Consider the following 9,246-nt stretch of genomic DNA (forward strand, 5'->3'; position numbering starts at 1 on the left):
AGTTCAGTAGTCCCATTTGGCCAATTGCTTCTGGCTGGCATGCTGGGTAAACCCTTTTTTGTTTGCTGTAGCAGATTAGCTTTTTCTTTAGGAGTAGAGCAGCAGCCCCCACTATTATGCCTGGGCACCGCCAGGCAGGACCCCTCATCCCACTGCTTGGAAGCAGCAGGGTACGCGGGGATGCGGAGACCCGACCAAATGTTAGACCGGGTACTGCAGGAAGAATGGAGCAGCATGGATGACGGACGTTGCTTATGTGTTTTATACTGTAAAGATTTTAGGTAATCATACTGTTAATAATAATAAACTTGCCTATTCCCGTATGACTCATCCAATGACTGTTTAGAGTGGTCTGAGACAAGATTATGCATGTATTTTTGTCTGAGGAAAGCTGTTTCGGTGAGAGGTAGAGGAAATTGCTGAGGTTAATTCTATGGGGTGGGGTCACACGGTCTTTTTGGTACACAGTTTTTATTTCAGGTGACACCTGCACTATTTCTTGAGCCTTTTGTCAATGGTATACTCTGCAGTAGTTAAACAGTAATCCTGCATATACCAGACCCAATCAGTTTATTATTTATTTATTTATTTATTTGTTTAAGAAGCTTGTAAAGCGCACGGCTACCCCCAGAAGGGGGTGTCCCGGTGCTATAGAGTACATGTCAACAGAAGTGAAAGCTGTATTAAACGTTAGTGAACAACCAGGTCTTGAGTTTACGGCGGAACACTTGCTCCGACTCACTGAACCTCAGATCCAAGGGGAGGCTGTTCCAAAGCTTGGCAGCAGCTACTCCAAATGTTCTGCCCCCGCTCCTGGCGCGGCGAAATCTGGGTACAACCAGGAGACGTAGGCTGTTTGATCTCAATGATCTAGCAGATAGAGATAATTTGAGTCTTTTTCTCAAATAGACCGGGCCTGAGCCGTTAATAGCACGGAAGGCAAGGATCAGAACTTTAAACTGGATGCGGCGGGAAATGGGGAGCCAGTGCAATTCTTTCCGATAAGCTGCTACGGAATGGCGGAGAGGAATATTTCCGATTAATCTAGCCGCTGCATTTTGAACCACTTGTAACCTTTCAATAAGGTAAAGGGGGGGCGCCAGCATGGAGACTGTTGGAATAGTCTAAATGTGACGTAATCAAGGCATGGACAATAGTCTTACGGGAGTCCAAAGGAAGATACGGGAAAAATCTTCCTGATCATGCGTAGTTTGACAAAACAGGCAGATGTAACCTTATTGATCTGGGCCTTACAAGACATGGTATTGTCAAATTGGAAACCCAGATTGCGGGCTGACTGGACAGGGATCGGAGGGGGGTTCAGAACAGTAGGCCACCACAGGGTAGCGGGAAGAGCAGTTTTTTGGTTAAAAAACAGAACCTCCGTTTTGTCAGTGTTCAAAACCAGATGGTTGGAGGCCATCCAGGAACAGATGTTGCCAAGGCAGTTGCGGAAGTTGGTAAAATGGGAGTCAGAGTGATCTCTAAAGGAAAACACAAGCTGCGTACAATCAGTTAGCCATATGGGATATATTAAATGACTGTCAGTAAATATAAGTGAAGGATCTTCCACCCCAATCTCCCCACTTCCCTTGTAGGTACGCCCCCGAGTATGGGATCCAGACTTCTGTGCCGTTCTGCCAACATCGTAATAGGGCCCACTATCTCTTTCACAGGTGTAATGCAACTCATCAATCCATAAATTTTCTTTTTTTTAAAGAATATACATTCATTTTTTTTTAATTTCTCTATAGATCAACCCACATCACACCACCTGTCTGGAGGAACACATCCTCAAAATAATCAGAAAAACTAAACCATCACCTTCAGAAGTTGCTGTTCATACAACAGGCAAGCCCACTGAAGGTAAAATTTAACAAAAACACAATTATCACAAATAATAACTTTCTTTTCACAGGTGTCTAGAAAAAATACATTTGAATGCAAACATAGCATTGCCAAAGGAATATAAACGTTGTAATCAATAACAAGCCTAGAATGTCAACTAAATAATTTCTAAACACACCAAATCATAAACACATTTCTTAGGCTTTCTGTACAGATCAACCCATCACACACCACCTGTCTGGAGGAACACTTCCTCAAAATATCTGAAAATCTAAACCCATTTAAGGTAAAATATGACAAAAACTCAATTATCACCAAAAATAACTTTCTTTTTTCAGGTGACAACTTAAAATAGATTTTAATACAAACATAGCAATGCCTAAGTAATACAACCTTTTTTATCAAAAAAATAATTGTAGGCTGTCAAATAAGTAATTTAAAAACATTTTTCCCTTGCAGGATATAATTTAAAACACATTCATATACCGAGTCACTAATACATTTTGAATCTTTTTCTTCTTTCTACCATCAGATAAAGATTGGCATCAAGAAATCAGGCAGGCAGCCTATCGAGGCTCTCGGCTCTGTACTAGTTCCCATTATTCCACTTTGGAAGATGTCTGCTCATCTCGCATTTCCTTTGCTGCTCTATGTGTCCACCTACCTATTGCTGCCCGTTGCCTCCGAGACTCAGCGCCGCAAAAAGAAGGACATCCGAGACTACAATGATGCAGATATGGTGCGTTTGCTTGAGGAGTGGGAGAAAGATGACGACATTGAGACCTCCCTGAGCACAAACGCCCTCCCCACTGCACCTGTAGACTTTTCGAAAATAGACCCCAAAAATACTGAAAATGTCCTCAAACTTACCAAAAAAAGAAAGACGTTGATGGTTTTCACCATAGTGTGTGTCTGGAAAAGGAGACTGAAGAGATTACGAGCCTCTGGCAAGGCAACCTCTTCAATGCCAACTATGATATCCAAAGGTTTATTGTTTCCTCCAATCGGGCCATATTTATGCTGCGAGATGGAAGCTACGCATGGGAAGTGAAAGATTTTCTTTTACAACAGGACAGGTGCGCTAATGTGACTGTGGAGGGCCAGGTTTACCCTGGCAAAGGAGCAGAACCAGAGAAACAGAAAGAGAAGGCCAAAAATAAAGTGAAACAAGAAAAAAAGAAAAGCAGTAAGTATAAAAAGTTTAAAACTGGCAAGGAAAACAATCAAGCGGCTAAGCGGAAAGGGGATTTGTGAAGTAAAAAATACCCTATGCAGCGCTCTGCAGCTGTATCGTCAGAGAAATGTGCTAATTTTTTAAAAGAGCTTGCGGCCACATGCTTCAATGTTGCCGTTTGCGAATCCTTAATTGCGAAAATTAAGGAATCGCAATTAAGGATTCGTAAACGGCAATGCATGATTAATTCGCATATTTTTTTAGAGATTCAGTATTTTTCCTTAATTGCGATTCACAATTTGCGAATCGCAATTAAGGAAAACCCTTCCCATTGATTCCTATGGGCCAAGAGGCCCATAGGAATCAATGGGAAGGCATTTACAAATTGCGATTTTCACTTTGAGAATCGCAAATTGAAAATGCAATTTCAAGGGTGCAGGGGGGGTCCAAAGAACCCCTCCCTGCACCCCTGAAATTAAACTTAACTGCAATTTACACACACACATGTCCCAAGGACATGTGTGTGTGTAAACTGCATCTTTCAAAAATGCTTTTTTTTGCATGTTTGAAGGTTTTCGGTAAATTAGCACGAGGTTCAACCTCATGCTAATTTACCCCTTCCAAATTAAAAATTCGCAATTTAAAAATGTTCATGCATTGCATTTCAGAAATCTGAAATTGCGATTTCTGAAATGCAATCGCAATTTTAGAAATCGCAACATGATTGCGATTCCTAAAATTGCGAAATACATGAAGCATTGCAATTTTGATAATTGCATTCGCAAACGGCCGAAAATTGCGATTCGCACAGTTTGCGAATGCAATTATCGTTGATGCATGTGCCCGCTTGTCTCTTCAGCAGATTCGCATGTAGGGACTGATGTGCTGTAGGGTGGCTGACAGTGACACGGACACTGAAGGCTGCTGCTGCAGATGACTGAGTATGGGACTGGGACAGGTTTATATATATGCTGTTAGGACACCAAATAAGTGTTTCAACGTACAATTATCAGAGTGTAACGGCTGAGGTGTGAGTATTTAGCTGCCTTTGTCACAACTGTGACATAGGGGACATTTTATTCCGAGGAGTCATCTGGATGCTAAACTATTCAATTTGAATAGTTCTATGTAAACATTGCTCAACTGCCACATCACAGGTCCTTGTAAGCCCATTTTTCCTTTAATTATATTGGGCAATGTCCAAAGCTACATTTTTTCAACCATTGTTTGGGCAACGTTTATGGGATTTAAAATCTGATAACCCGCCATAATCTCCTTATGCTCGTCTCTTATGTTTGTGAATGATGGGTTGTGCTGCGCACTCCTTTTTAAATTATTAAATAAATCACAATTTCTATTTTATCTCAGTTTAAATCAGGAATGCTAGGAGGGAAGGAGGTAGTTACCCTCCACCATGAAAGTCAACCTATACTACAAGTGTCACCAGAACACTTGTCCCTGCCTGCACTGCAACTGCAAACCTATCGTTTGCTCTCTTTTAACCACAGTTTCCTTTTTCCCCAAAAAGTTTTACTCTATCTTCTCAATGTAACTCTGTTTACACAAATTAAGTTGAAACCAATAAATATTTACAATATTTATTTTCTGAAAATTCACACTTATGTCAGCGTTATTATTACAGTTTCCAACAAAAAACACATTTATACAATTCCATTATGGATAATGATCAATTTCCATTAACGCTGTTGTAGATCCCAATGCATTTCGGGATGCATGATCCCTTCTTCAGGGAAACTGTAAAAGTAAAACATGTTTCATCACAATTCTATAATACAAACAAAGTGGGTCAAGACATCTTCCTTTTGAGCAGTCACAAATACTTAGGGCCCGATTACGATTGCGGTGAATCCGCATCCTCCGGGCCGGCGGAAGCCACCGCCGGCCCGGAGGATGCGGATTCACCGCTGCGTTGTGAGAAATGACCCCTGCCAGATTAGGATGGCAGGGGGGTCATCTGCGGACGTGGGGACCGTCTGCCGCTTTTCCGCCGCGGGACCGTGGCGGAAAAGCTCTAATATGGTGGCGGTGTCTATCAGACACCGCCAGCCATATTAGGATTTGCTTTGTGATATTCCTTTCTGCGGCGGCAGTGCCGCCACGAAAAGGCATACGGTATTTTCTTTGGGGGCCCGTTGCGGGCCCCCAGGGTGAAGGGGGGGTGGGGGTGCACATGGGGGTACCTATGGTACCCCCCTGTATTTGCATGCACAAAGCAGCATGCACCGTGCGGTGCCTGCCGCTTTGTGCATGCAAATGCACTGCATGCAGTTTTCACATTGCGGCGGGGGCTGCTTCAAGCAGCACCCGCCGCAATGTTAAGAATACAGGATGTGACCGCCAGGGTGGCGGTCACATCCTAATTTGCACGGAGGGACTGCCGCTGCCCCTGCGGACGGTCCCTCCACCTCTGGGGTGGCGGACGGACGCAGGTCTGTCCGCCATCCTAATAGGGCCCTTAGTTCAAACATTAAATAAATATCAGTTTAATCAGCGATTTTATACAAAGACCTTCACCAAAAAAGTGTAAGAAAACATCGCACCCAAAAGTGGTGATCATAGTGATTGCTGTGTGAACATTTACAAATGACCGCTTACCAACACGTAAACAACAAATATAATTAAGGGGGACCCTAGGGCAATTTATTGACCAGCTCTGAATACACGCCCCAATTACATATACCACAAAAAGTATCAGAGGGTCAGAATCTTAAAGGTGATTACCAGAAACAAGGGTGGTTACCAATAAAGCCAAATGCAGAGAACTATAGCAACCAAATCAGGTTTGTGTCTGATCTCTGGCACCCATCAGTCACCACTCGGAACCGCCCTTCATCATTTGGGGCTCCGAGGAAAAACACCATACCTGTTGTTTGCTCCGACAGAGAAGGACTAGCCCTCCTGTGGGGTAAGGATGGTTAATGTGGGTTAACAAGATATATACTCACAACGTGGCTGTGGGGTAAAAAAAGAGTGCAGTGCTAAGGATAAGTAATACCAAGAGTAATAAGGAAAGTAAATAAAATTGGTTTAAGGAGCAAAAAATATTTTATTAAAGTACAACTCCTGACACCAAGGTTAAAAAATAGCCCAGACAGAGGAATTAATAAACTGTCTAGCGATGGAACGTGGTCGACATGTTTCAGCAATTCTTGGCCAATCGGCCTTGCTTTCTTCAGGACCTAAATTTTAACGCTACTGCAAACAAAAAAAACCCTTTTGTGAAAAAAGTGTGTTCTATACAAAGTAAATACTGGAACGATTTCGTTACAAATTGTATATGTCACCTGAACCTTCTAGGTATACTCGTTCCGATATTCCTTCCCAATTCAGTAAATAACTGAAAAAGAAAGACATGGCATAAATACCGCAACCACCACCTGTACACCCCAGTGAACCACCTTGTACACCAGCGTACATTTTTAACGTAGGTGAGATCAATATCTAGGCTATTTTTTAACCTTGGTGTCAGGAGTTGTACTTTAATAAAATATTTTTTGCTCCTTAAACCAATTTTATTCACTTTCCTTATTACTCTTGGTATTACTTATCCTTAGCACTGCACTCTTTTTTTACCCCACAGCCACGTTGTGAGTATATATCTTGTTAACCCACATTAACCATCCTTACCCCACAGGAGGGCTAGTCCTTCTCTGTCGGAGCAAACAACAGGTATGGTGTTTTTCCTCGGAGCCCCAAATGATGAAGGGCGGTTCCGAGTGGTGACTGATGGGTGCCAGAGATCAGACACAAACCTGATTTGGTTGCTATAGTTCTCTGCATTTGGCTTTATTGGTAACCACCCTTGTTTCTGGTAATCACCTTTAAGATTCTGACCCTCTGATACTTTTTGTGGTATACGCTTACCAACACGTTCAGATTTCTGCAGCCTATGAGAATAACTGTGTTCACGAGATGTAGGAAACACACTGCGAAGACCTGAAAATATGAGAGAAGTCAAGTTTTACAACACACACATTTAGCTGGTTCAAGTGAACTGATCTCCACGACAACGAAAGTTTACTCCATATATGCAACCCCACGTTTTGCTCAAAACTGCAGTGTCCCTAACGTTCATGACCTCAAAGAATCATCATACTATCGACTGCAAGTAATCAATCTGTTAATCAATGCTGAGGAAGATTGTTGCAGCCTCAAATCTTTAGTGTCTATCACTTTACACTGCGCAGAACCTCATGGGTTATTCGTGGAATAACATGATTGAAACACCACCATCTATATCAAGCGATCAACTCACTCATACCTGAGCATCAAGCAATCTTCACTGCAAATCAAAAAAACGGCTACTACCGATGGCTTACGCATTCCATGGCTGCCACCAGAAAATAAAGGAATAGTCTGTATTTACATGCATTCTAAGTCATAAATGTACCAAGGTGCACATTTTGCACACACCACATAAAATGTATTTACAAACTACCTCAAATAATAATGTAATTCTCTTATGTTTAGCAGTTCAGAATGTCTGTGCTATTGAGAGGGTTCTAATAAGTTACACTGTGTGTGCCAAGAAGCTTATCCCACATTACATTTCTCATTTCTTCCTCAAAAAGCAATGCTGCAAAAACCTCATAGTGTGATCAACCAGATGAATCAGTGTGTGCTTTTTTCAAGATATGATGTTGAAAATGTCACAGGTGTGCTTTTTCTAATTGTTGCCCCTTGTAATGAAAAGACTACTAATGTGAAGAACATTTAAAAAAAAAAAATAAATCAGCCGCGCTATATCAAATCAAGCAGGGGAAACAGAATACTGAGTTACGGTGGCTACTTTTGTTGTAAGGGGAGATAAACTGAGCACAAGAGTCATTGAGGTTTGTGCAGTATTATGCATCCCATTGCTCAGGCTGAGCGATTGCTCTTGGTGATTCGGTTAAAAAATACAAAGATATAACCACTCTGCCTCTGCAATGGAGATTAAAATTTGAAAAAATATTGAACAAATGAAAACCCATGCATCCACCTCCAGTGAACCTTGTGGTTGTTTTGAGGGAGGTTTCCTAAAACAAACATATGCATGTAGCCAGTTGTATGCCCACAATTCCTAATCTAAGTCATATTATTCAGAGACAAAACAGGCAAGTATCCCACAACGTGTAACACCTCAAACCTACTCGGATATTAACATACCTGATGAATTAACAGTAATCTTTACTAATGAATGTTTCCTTTTGCATGATAACAAAAACCTTCTAAAACTAATACTAATGTTTAGCACCCCTATAGCTTTGCAAAAATGGTGAATAGTGATATTTGGATGATGGATGGTACCTTTAAATCCACCCGGCCCCTTCAGCCAAATATACACTATTCATGCCAACATTATTAACACCTCTGTTCCTTTAATGAACAGTTTACTGCCTCATAAGCAAGCTTCAACCTATACTGAATTTTTGTCAGTGATAAAAATTAAAATCTAAATGAAAGTCCTAGAAAAGTGATCATTGATTATAAATTGTCTATGATTAATACCATTACTAAATTACACCCAGGAACCTAAATTCAAGGATGTTTTTCTCCACTTTTCACAGACATATTGGCGAAAGATACCAAAAACATCCTTAGTTGAAGATTGCTTATAAGACAGTGAACTACAATATCAATTGAAAAAACTAACTGCATTATGCTCCGTGCCACCTATCAGTGTGGATGAATACTTCACATCAATTACTGAATTTTACTACTTTACATGAAACAACAAGAAATTAGGACCCTAACTATTATTATTTTAAGACACATGGATTGGCTATCTAAGCAGCTCGTGTCGCAGGAGGAAGCCAAGGATCCCAATTGATTGGTGGAACTCTTACTCGACCTGCTTAGAAGGTGGCATGAAGATTAATAATGCCATTGAGGGATGGCACAACCCCTCCAACAAATCCATTTAAAAAACTCACCCAAACTTTTAGCATTTTTTGAAAACTTTGAAGATGTAGCAAAGTTATTTAGAAATGAGAATTGTGCAATCTTTAACAGGTAGTCTGAATCCATGTACATCCCAAAAAAGTACAGAAATGCCAGAGCGACTATTGGCAAAAAAGCACCAGTTTACGTTGTCAGTAGCTTCAGAATACGTGGAATATATTGGAAGCATACTCCATTTCTAATTCAAATGAACCCCTTCTTCTAACTTACTTGCCTGTGTTTTTTTTTACAATTCAATTGCCATTTTTGAAGAAAAAAAA

At 41.0% G+C, this 9,246-nt stretch overlaps 1 pseudogene across 1 annotated transcript; it reads left to right on the top strand.

Annotated features, from left to right (window-relative positions):
* The first annotated feature begins 1,747 nt into the window (after window positions 1–1,747).
* LOC144769563 (LRP chaperone MESD pseudogene) lies at window positions 1,748–3,176 on the top strand (annotated as a pseudogene). Its single transcript, XR_013598721.1, has 2 exons — window positions 1,748–1,866; window positions 2,381–3,176. The product of XR_013598721.1 is annotated as an LRP chaperone MESD pseudogene (transcript).
* The last annotated feature ends 6,070 nt before the right edge of the window (window positions 3,177–9,246 follow it).

The sequence above is a fragment of the Lissotriton helveticus genome, chromosome 1_1 (genome assembly GCF_964261635.1).
Source record: "Lissotriton helveticus chromosome 1_1, aLisHel1.1, whole genome shotgun sequence".
Lineage (NCBI taxonomy): Eukaryota > Metazoa > Chordata > Amphibia > Caudata > Salamandridae > Lissotriton > Lissotriton helveticus.